The following is a 10576-nucleotide window of genomic DNA, read 5'->3' on the forward strand; positions in this document are numbered from 1 at the left end:
AGAGGCCGTGATCCCAAATTAAACCCGTCTGGCGCTGCCATCCCGCACATGGACACGGCATTCCCGTGAAAACAGCCTCTTCCTGAGGCGCTCCAAGCTGGGAAGAATTGGCTCTTTTAGGGAAAGCGGGATAGCGGCTGCACGGAATGCTGAGGGTTAGAGGGAGACGGGATAAATCCATGGATAAATAAACACATGGATGACACTCCCCACGCACACCTCGGGCTCGCCGTGTCCAAGAAATACCCCCCTTTCCCAGGATCCATGGATTTGGGATAGATCCAACCTCCTCAGGCACCGTGACCCCCCCTGCAAGGCCAATTCCGAGCCTGGAGCGCTCCATAAATCCCGAATCAGGAGGGCATTCCAAGCACAGTGGCACTTTACCGGGAAGGCTGCCTTTGGATGGGTCACGGTGCTCTCCCGGTGTTCCTCCGGAATCCTGGAATGCTGCTGACCGTGGCCATTCTTCCCGCTTCGCTTCCCAAATCCCAAACAATGCCTTTCCCATTGTTCATTAACCAAACATTCCCACTGGCAGCCGCCGGGGTTGGGATTTATGAGCAACAAGGAAGGTTGTGGCCGTTCCGAGGTGGCAAATCCAGGATTTTTCGTGGAATATCGGCTCTGCGAGGAAGAGCTGGTCTGGGGTGGATTCTTTAGGAAGTGAAATTCCCAGTTGAGGCTTGGAGGGGGTCGCAGAATTCCAGGATGGATTGGGTTGGAAGGCATCTTAAAGGGAATCTTATTCCAACCCCAACACCTTCCCCTACCCCAGATTTCTCCGACCCCACCCAACCTGGCCTTGGACATTCCAGGGATGGGGCAGCCACACTTTCCGTAGGGATGGATGGGTGAGAGATCCTAAAAAAAGTGGAATTCTATCGTGGAAAAGCAGTCGGAACCTTTGGATGTCAATCCCAAAGTGCTTCCAGCACTTCTGGAAAACCGAAAAAAAACGCGGGAAACCCGGGGCTTTCCTGCTCTGCGACCCTTCGCCCACTGGAGGGAGCATCCGGCAAACCTTTGGATACTCGGGACCCGGGCTGGGAAAGGGCTGGAATTTAAGGAAGGCTGAGGAAAAGACCTCGCTGGATCCGAGGAATATTCAATCCATTAAAAACGGGAGAGAAATGCGATTTGTTTCATGCGGGGCTGGGATTTCACCCCTTTCCAAGGGTTTTCCAACCGGGAAAACTCTCAGCAGGGAAAATCCATGGAGTTTTCCCTTTATTTAGTGATAACTCGGTCATCAAGAGTTAATTAATTTTTAAATTAAGAGTTAGTTTAGTTAAAACTCAGCACTTTAAACAAATAAAATCCATGGAGACAAAAGGAAATCCACTGAAATCCTGGGTGTCTCCAAGTGGGAATGGGAAAAATTCCAGTATTTTGCAGAGCCACACCTTAAAATCTGCTCCAGTTTTCCCCACGGGGAAGGGAAAAGAGGGAGACGAGGAGCAGCATTCCCTAGTTCCCACCCTGCCGCTCTCCAGGAACTCTTCTGCTGCTCCAGCGGCTCCCAAATTTATGGATCATCCTATAATGTGCACAGGGAAGAGGGAGCAGAGGGAAAAGTTTGGGAACAGTGACCAGGACCTTCATAAATAAAGAGCCTCCATTCCTCTTTTTTATCACTTTTATTGGGAGAGGAACATGGAATATCGGATCCTAAGGAAGTGGTGGGGATCCCCATCCGTCCAGCAGCATTCCATTATTTTTGGGATGGAATTCCAGCTTCCTTTGTCCATCCCACTTTCCTTTGGAGGTTTGGTTTTGGCTGTGGCCAAGCCAAGGGAAAAAAATTCCCCCCAACCTGCTTCAGCCATTATTAGAATTCCAAGGATTTGTGGTTTTCCAGAATAGTGGAATTGTGCCCTCCTGTCATTCCCTGACTCAGGGAAACATTCCCAATCCCAAAGAGGGGTTTTTTTGTGGTTGAAATATCCACGTTTGGATTTCTTTCTTTGGATTATTCCAGGTCACTTCTCCCTGGAGACAGTGCTGCCACCGGATCCAACTCCACTGACACCTTTCCAGGGAATTCATGGCACCGGGATCATGATCCCCAGGGCTGTATAAAGCAGGAATTCTAACACAGCCTGGTTTTATTTGGGATGGGGGATGTTGCCCCAATATCCCGGAAGTGCTTCTTCCCTGGGATTCGCTGGGAATGGAGCCAAGAGGGAATATGCTGGATCCATGAAATGCGCATTCCATGAAATCCGGCTGGAATTCCAGGCTTCCCTTCCCAACCCTCTCCCACTCCAGCCCCTCGCTGGGCTCAGAGTTTTGGAGGTGTCCAAGGGATTTCCAAGGGGATCTTTCCTTGATGGAATCCCCCAGGAAGTTTGGTTGCCAAGTCTGATCATGGATAAGGTTCCATTTTCCAAGGATGTGCCAGGAATTATAGAACCATTGGATAATCACTGGATGGGGCCTGGGGCAACCTGGATTAAGGGAAGTGTCCCTGTCCATGGAAGAGGGTTGGAATGAGATGGGACTTAAGGTCCTTCCAACCCAAACCATTCCAGGATTTTATAGGACATCTCCAACAGGAAGGGATCCTTAAGCATCATGGAGTCAGCTCCAAGGAGAATGGTTTCCACTGGATTTGCCTTTTCCATGACCAATCCCACTGGCTGGGATGAGGGAACCCCTTCCCAGCACCCCTCTTTTCCAAGGCTTTTCCCTGTGCAAGCCCAGCCGTGCCCCAGTGTTTTCCCAAGAGGCTCCACAAATATTGAACTCCAGCGAAAAGGAGGAATCCTGAAGTGGGCTGGGATGGCCGTGTTTGCCCAGAGGAGAGGCTGAAAGCCTCTGGAATGCTATGATTGGATTCCCTGGGAGCTCCTCGGGAGCCGGGAAGGGATGGATAATGGCTCAGCAAACACAGAGAGCACTTGGCCGGGGAGATTCCTGGCTTGTCCCGGGAAACTGAAAGGACAGGGAAAGGTGAGGACCCCGCTCCGCTCTCCAAGGATTCCCTCTCGTCTGGAGGGGGTGGGAGCATTCCTGGCGGAATGAGCCGCTCCCGGCGGGATCTCCGGGGTGAATCCCGCCTGCTTCCGGGGAATTTTGGAATCCATCTCACCTGTGCCAAGGTTTTCCTGGGATGGCCCCCATGGTTCTCCCAGTTGGAGACTGGGAAAGGCACAGCCGGGGCCGGCACTTCCGCTCTCCACGCCCATGGCCCAGGGGACCAATTCCTGGAGTATGGAAGTGCATCCCGGCCCGGGGGATTCCCAGGCACACCAAACTTTGCCTAAAGGCACAGTTCCAAAGGGTTTCCTTTCCTTCCCTTTCCTTTTCCTTTCCCTTTCCCTTTCCCTTTCCCTTTCCCTTTCCCTTCCCCTTCCCCTTCCCCTTTCCCTTTCCTTTCCCTTTTCCTTCCCTTTCCCTTCCCTTTTCTTTCCCTTCCCTTCCCTTCCCTTCCCTTTCATTGTCGTTGTCGTTGTCGTTTTCCCTTCCCTTCCCTTCCCTTTCCTTTCCCTTCCCTTCCCTTTCCTTTCCTTTCCTTTCGATAATAATAATAATTCCCTGCAATATTTCAGCCCAGGTTGCAAGCAGAAAAATATTAATAATAATTATTAAAACTATCAATAGCAGTTATTATTATTAGTAGTAGTAATTATTAACAGTGACTACTAAGTTATTATCTATTATTATTATTACTATCTTATCGAATGTTTCCCTGCAATGTTTCAGCTCAGGTTGCAAGAAGAAAAGAAGAGACTATAACTAGTAATAATTATTAAGATACTAATAATTATTATCTAGAATGATTATTAATAATAATTAATAATAATTATGACAATTTATAACGAAGTTTAGAATTATTATAAGAATAATATTAATAAATAATAATGATTAATTATAACAAAATATATAATAATAATAAAGTTTCAGGTTGCATGCTGAGAAAAATAAAGAAATAAAATTAATTAATTACTTAATAAGTTTGTGGCTTTTCAGCTCGGGTTGCAGGCAGGAAAGGGTTTAATTAAAGATGTTGGTAATACGAATATCATTAATAATATGAGTATCATTCAAATAGCAATATTATTAAAACATTAATATGGTTAAAACAATAATAGTAATTATAATAAGATTAATATTATTACTATTAATAATAATAACAACTTATCAATTAGCTAATATATTATGAAAGCATTAATATCGTTTAAACAATAATAAAAATAACGATTATAAGATTAATCGTATTAATAATAATAATAATAATAATAGCAATAGTAGTAACAGCTTATCAAACGTTTCCCTGCAATGTTTCAGCTCAGGTTGCAGGCAGAAAAAAAGAAGAAATAGCAATAATAGTAATAATAATAATAATAATCCAGCGTTTCCCTGCAATGTTTCTGCTCAGGTTGCAGGCAGAAAAAAAAGTGAATGAATTATGTTGATATTATGAATATCATTAATAATGTGAATATAATTAATAATATGAATAGGGATAAAATATTAATATCATTAAAACAATAATAGCGCTAAAAATGATGATGATGACAATAATGATAATGGTAATAATAATAATAATCCAGCGTTTCCCTGCAATGTTTCTGCTCAGGTTGCAGGCAGAAAAAAAAGTGAATGAATTATGTTGATATTATGAATATCATTAATAATGTGAATATAATTAATAATATGAATAGGGATAAAATATTAATATCATTAAAACAATAATAGCGCTAAAAATGATGATGATGACAATAATGATAATGGTAATAATAATAATAATCCAGCGTTTCCCTGCAATGTTTCTGCTCAGGTTGCAGGCAGAAAAAAAAGTGAATGAATTATGTTGATATTATGAATATCATTAATAATATTTAATAATATTATTAATGTTAATAATAATAATAATATTTCCCTGCAATTTTCCCACTGTGCTTCCCAGTCCCTGGGCACAGTCCCAGCTTTCTGCCTGTGGGCTGGGATTCCGGCAGGTGAATTATTGGGAACGGGGTGACGTCCATCGGATTCCGCCAAGTCCCTCCGCTTTCGGCTCCAGCTTGGGAAGCCAATGGAGGAACGGGATGAGGCCGGAGTTCCCCTTGGAACGTTCGGCCCACCGGGAGATGCCGCTCTCCTCTTGGATCGCTGAGGGCCGGAGGCACCTTCAAAGAGCTGCAGGATGAGGTTTTGTGGGATTCTCCCTAAGAACCTGTGGACCTTTGTGCGCCCGGCCTGGAGTTCCTGAAGATGGACTTCATCCATAACTTACACCCCAATTAATTCCAAGTGCTCCTGGCTTTTTAGCACTGGGATTTGCGGCACACGACCGGCTCTTCTTGGCTTTGTCCCAGTTCCGGCGGATCCTGGCTCCACGTCATGCTTCCCAGAATCCTGATCTTCCCACCCCCCTTTTCCTAGCTGGGCATTATTTGTTATTATTTTTCCATGTACGTCTTTTCCCATTTTTCCATGAAATTAAGTGGTGTCATCATCATCATCAACTTCCAGATAATTTTCTCTGTTCTTCCTTCAGGATATCCCTTGGTTATTCCCAAACTCACTCTTCCCGAGCCCCCTGACAACACAACCCTGCTGTTATTCCCTCCTTTTTTTAAATCCTAACGGGATTATCCCAAAGCCAATTTTTATAATTGCATCCCAGGGAGCGAGCGCGTTCCCTGGGGTACGTTCGGTGACGGGAAGCACGGCGTGGATTGCGTCCTTTCCCAATCAAATTCCAACTCTTGGAATTCCATCAGGGAGGTGTCCCTCAAAACACCCAGAACTGCTCACACAGGAAGGGAAAATCTGGATTTTTTGGGTGCAAATCTGGATTTTTTGGGGGGAAACCTGGATTTTTTGAGTGCAAATCCAGATTTTTTTGGGCCAAAATCCTGTTTTATCCGTTGGAAACGCGTCGGCCAATTCCACGGCACTTCATTGCGGGATCATGGAGCAAGGAGAGCTGTGTGTTTGCATTTTGGAAAATGAACCTGGATGCAGTTATTTATCTTCTCCCTTTAATTGTTTGAGCTGTTCCTAATGTCAACTCTGGTAATTTTAAATCAATAGAGGAGGAAAAACTTTCCAAGGGATCGGAAATCCCGAGTAAATTTACTTTGCAAATAGGCTCGGGTAGGTGGGACTACGCCGAGGATCCCCAACTGACACTTCCAGGCAAAAATGCTGGGAATGCTGTGGCGGAGGCTCTGGCATTCCGGAGAACAGAGGACCTGGCTGGGTGGAGGATTGGATTGGAGCTGGAAGCTTCAAGATTGGAATTATGGAAGGAATTCTTCCCTGCAAGGACGGGGAGGTGCTGGAATGGAATTCCCAGAGAAGCTGTGGCTGCCCCATCCCTGGAAGTGCCCAAGGCCAGGTTGGATGGGATTTGGAGCAACCTGGGATAGTGGAAGGTGTCCATGGCAAGGGGGTTTGGAATGGGATGAGCTTTAAGCTCCCTTCCAATCCAAACCATTCCAGGATTCCATGGTGGATCCAGTGGAACCTAAGAAGTGCTGGATCCGGCAAACAGGGAATCCCGTTCCCAAGGAGACTGGCATGAGTTCCTCGGATGGATGGATGGATGGATGGATGGATGGATGGATGGATGGATGGATATATCCCTGATATTCCAGACCCTCTGGCTCTTGACTCCACATCTTTGTCCTCCAGTAGCTGCCTAAAAATAGGATCATCCTGTCAGGACCTGTTTTCCCGATCCGTATCCTGTGTGCTTTGGATGGCTGACAATGACGGATTCCAGGTCTTTCATCTCCTGTTGCTCCACAGCCAAACTTTAATGGGACAGCGTGTCCCGGCGCGTCTTCCCGATTGCCACCGGAGATCGGAATGCGCGGCCGTGGCTTTGGGACTCCCAGGAAAACTTTTTCAATGGATTCTGTCATCATCCCATATAAAATGCCAATTATCCGCAGCGGGAAAGGCCGGCTCGCGCTTTGGAGCTCTCGGTGGAGGTTTAGAGCCGGGCTTAGCTAAGCCTGGGCTGTGGATTAAGGAGGTGAATGCGGTGTTGACTCAGCCCTGCGGGGTGGTGTCCCTTTGTTTTTCCAGGATCCCCCGGCGAGGCTCCGACAAAGGGAACGCTCCGGGTGGAAAGGTAACTCCGGTGATTAATGACACGGACGTGACGTCCTCATCCCGGGTGGTCTGATCCCTTCGGAGTTCAGCAACCTGGGAAGAGAGCTTGGAACAGGGAAAAGCCGGGTAAAACTCATTCTTTGCCCTAACAAAGGAATTCCCGCAGCTGGAATTCGGCAGGAAGTCCCACCTTGCTGGAATTTTGTGGCAACTCCATAAATCCTGGCTGTTCCTTTCATGGCGTGTGGCCAGTCCAAAAAAGAGGTGGAATTGGAATGCTGGGATTGGTTTGGGCTTGTTGGCTGCGTGTGCCAAGTGGACTTTTTGGAATTCAGCGCCGGATTTTATGGTTCTGGTTGCCAGTGATTATTCCCGATGCTCCAGTGCAGCTCCTGGGGCAGGATGCAGCTTGTCCACTTTGGGTATGGCATTCCCAAAACCTGATCCTAAATCCTGTGGGATCACACAGTTTGGATTTGGGTGATGGCCCTGCTTTCCTTGCACTGGGGATCCCAGATGTCGAACATCCCCTTGGATTTTCCACACCAGAAAAAAGGAGTGTGGTGGGAAACTTCCCCAGATGTCAGCTTTGTCGGGAATAAGCAAATTCCATTGAAATGAGGGCCCTCATTATCCCTAAGTGTGAAACCACCCCACACCCATCCGAAATTCCCTCGGGAAGCAGAGGGAATGAATCCACCACGGATGCTGCTCTCCGTGTGCTCCAGTTCCTTTAGATGGCACCATCCTCCTGCGCTGGATTCTGGCTCGATCAGAATTCCCTGAAAAAGAGGAAAATTCCCTCATTATGGAGCAGACATTGAGGTGGTGCCAGCAACTCTGCAGATTCCATGAGGGGAAAAGGTCAACGCTTCCGATGCTGCCAGCCGGGAGCGGCCACATTCCTCCTTTTTCCAGGTATGGGATGGCTTTGGGACACTGGCAGGATTGGTGGGATTCTGCCAGCTCCGTAGCCAAGGGAAGAACTGGGAACTCAGTTCCCGGGTGGAATGACACAGAGGTTGCTCCAGGGTGGCCTCCACAGAGCCGAGTTTTTCCTCAAACTTTGGGAAAACCTCCTGGGAACAAGAGGATTGAAGAAGGTTTGGACCATCCTGGATGCCGTTGATCCATAGGGATCATCCCCACTCTGATTCATGGGAATTTTGTCATCGGGAACCCCCTTGGTTCCAAAAAAACAGGGAAACCATAGAGGAATAATCTCCTTTGGGATTCAAAATTCCGGGAAAACGTGGCTGGCAGAGGAGCTGGGAATTCTGGGTGTTTCTCCCAGGAACTTTTTTATTCCTCTCTGGAATTTCTAATTTAAATGCGGCATCCCAAGGGATAGGATGGGAATTTTTCCAGCCAGGAGAACGATTCCCTCCATGAAGGAGGATCCATCCCTCCCTTCCCACCAGGAGAAGTCCCCCTTTTCCTTGGCTGCCCTGAGACAAAGCAGGGAATTCCTGGGATCAGCCCAAATCCCTGATTCTCTGGCCTTGTCCTGCCTTTTAGAAGTGCAAATATTCCCTGGAAAAGGTGGGAACAGATCAAGGATGGGCAGGAGCCTTTTTTATCCACTTTGGTTTATTTTCCCTGGATTTTTTCGGGACAGGGCTGGTTTGGTCTCTCTTCCCAAACTCACCCCAGTTCTGGCACCTGAGGGGGATTGGAGCCATCCCCACCAGGATTTTGGGATATGCAGCATTCCCTCAATAATTGATGCTGATGGATTAAAAAGGAACACAAATCCTGGGAAACTGTAATGGCAAAACCTTCCCCGACAGGTCTGGGATGTGGATAAGACAGGAATTGATCCCAAACAGGTGCTGTGAATTCCTTTATTTCCCTCCGCCTTTTGTTCCCTCTCCAGCCTTTGTCTGTGCCGAACCCATGGGATCAGTGCTGGGAATGCTCCATCCCGGGATCCTTCCAGCTTTTCCCATATCCAGGGTGGGCACCCACCCTGAATCCCCCTGCTTGTGTCCTGTCAGTCCCGTGCCACGCAGGAAACTCGGATTTTCAGGGATCACCGTGGTTCCCCATGGATTTAGTTACCTGGGAAAATAGGCTTGGCTTCCCTGTGCTTTGGGATGTCAGATCCCATCATTCCTTATTTTTTTGGGAAGTCCTGACTCCTTTCCTTGTTAAATACCCAAAGTAATTCCTTAAAGCAGCATCAAGGAAGAAATCCTTCTTCTTTTCCACACTTCTTTTCCCTTTGGATGGAGCAGGGAATAAAAACAGTCGGTGTGGTTGAAAGAGCCTGGGAGGATTTGTGGGCAGGGGAAGAATTCCCATTATCCATTCCATCTTCCCTCGCTAACCAAGTTTTCCCCATTATCCACTCCATCTTCCCTCGCTAATCAAGTTTTCCCCGTTATCCACTCCATTTTCCTCCATTATCCGTTGAATTTCCCTCATTATCCATGGAGTTTTCCACCATTATCCACTGGAGCTTCCCTCTTTAACAGCTGAATTTTCCCCCATTATCCATTGACATTTCTGCCATTATCCACAGAATTTTCCCCATTATCCCTGGAATTTTCCCATTATCCATGGAATTTCCCCCAATATCCATGGAATTTCCCCCATGAGGCACTGACTTTCCCCATTAACCACGACACTTTTCCCTGTTAAAGCTCCATATTGCTTCCCCAAAATCCCAATCCCCAGGGGAGCAGCAGTGCAGAAATTCCCTGTACAACCCCCAGTTCTGTTATTCCCGGGTGCCAGCAAGTAAAGAGCAGGAATAAACTTCAGGAAAGGGGAAAAACTCCGTCCCGGAGCTTAAAAAGATCCCAGGGTATCCAAACATTGTGTTGTGTTCGACCCTCATTTTCCCACTTAAATTTGCCCTTCCCGCCCAGAGTTTGGCTTCTCCCTGGAACGCGGAGCTGTGATTTAGGAAGCCAGCTCCAAAGGGCGGAGCTGTTCCTCGGGGCCAATTTTATCCCAATTTTCCCTCGGCGACCCCTCTGTCTCACCCCGCTCCCTGAATTACGCCGGCTTTTCCGACGCCTCCTGCCGGAGTCAATTGTATGTGGCCACCTCCATATTTCATTCCCGCTTTTCCAATGTCTGCACAAGGTCAGGTTGATATTCTCCGGGAATCATCAAGTGACACTCGAGATAAACAGAATGTTTACTCTCTCCATGTGAGCCGGAGCTGATATGGAAATTTATCCGGCGGCGGGAATCGCATTTGCATTCCCGCTCTTGGGCAAACATTCCCGGCTCCAAATCAAACAGCTTTGGGGGCTCGGCCCCCTCTTCCCGCTGCCAGGCCAGGGAGCAGGGAGCAGCGATTTGGATTCAAATGGGAAGAGGGACACGACGGAACGAGCCTCATCCGTAATTGGATCAACTTTGCATCCCAACGCCCCGGCCTTGGATGCTCGGCTGCCCGGAACGCCGGCTCCGGGTGCTCCCGGTGTTTTTCCAGCACCTTTATCTGCTCCAAGCAGCCCCTGCTCACCTCTCAGTCATATTTCCTGCT

This window comes from Corvus brachyrhynchos, unplaced genomic scaffold (genome assembly GCF_000691975.1).
Source record: "Corvus brachyrhynchos isolate BGI_N302 unplaced genomic scaffold, ASM69197v1 scaffold133, whole genome shotgun sequence".
NCBI classification, from domain to species: domain Eukaryota; kingdom Metazoa; phylum Chordata; class Aves; order Passeriformes; family Corvidae; genus Corvus; species Corvus brachyrhynchos.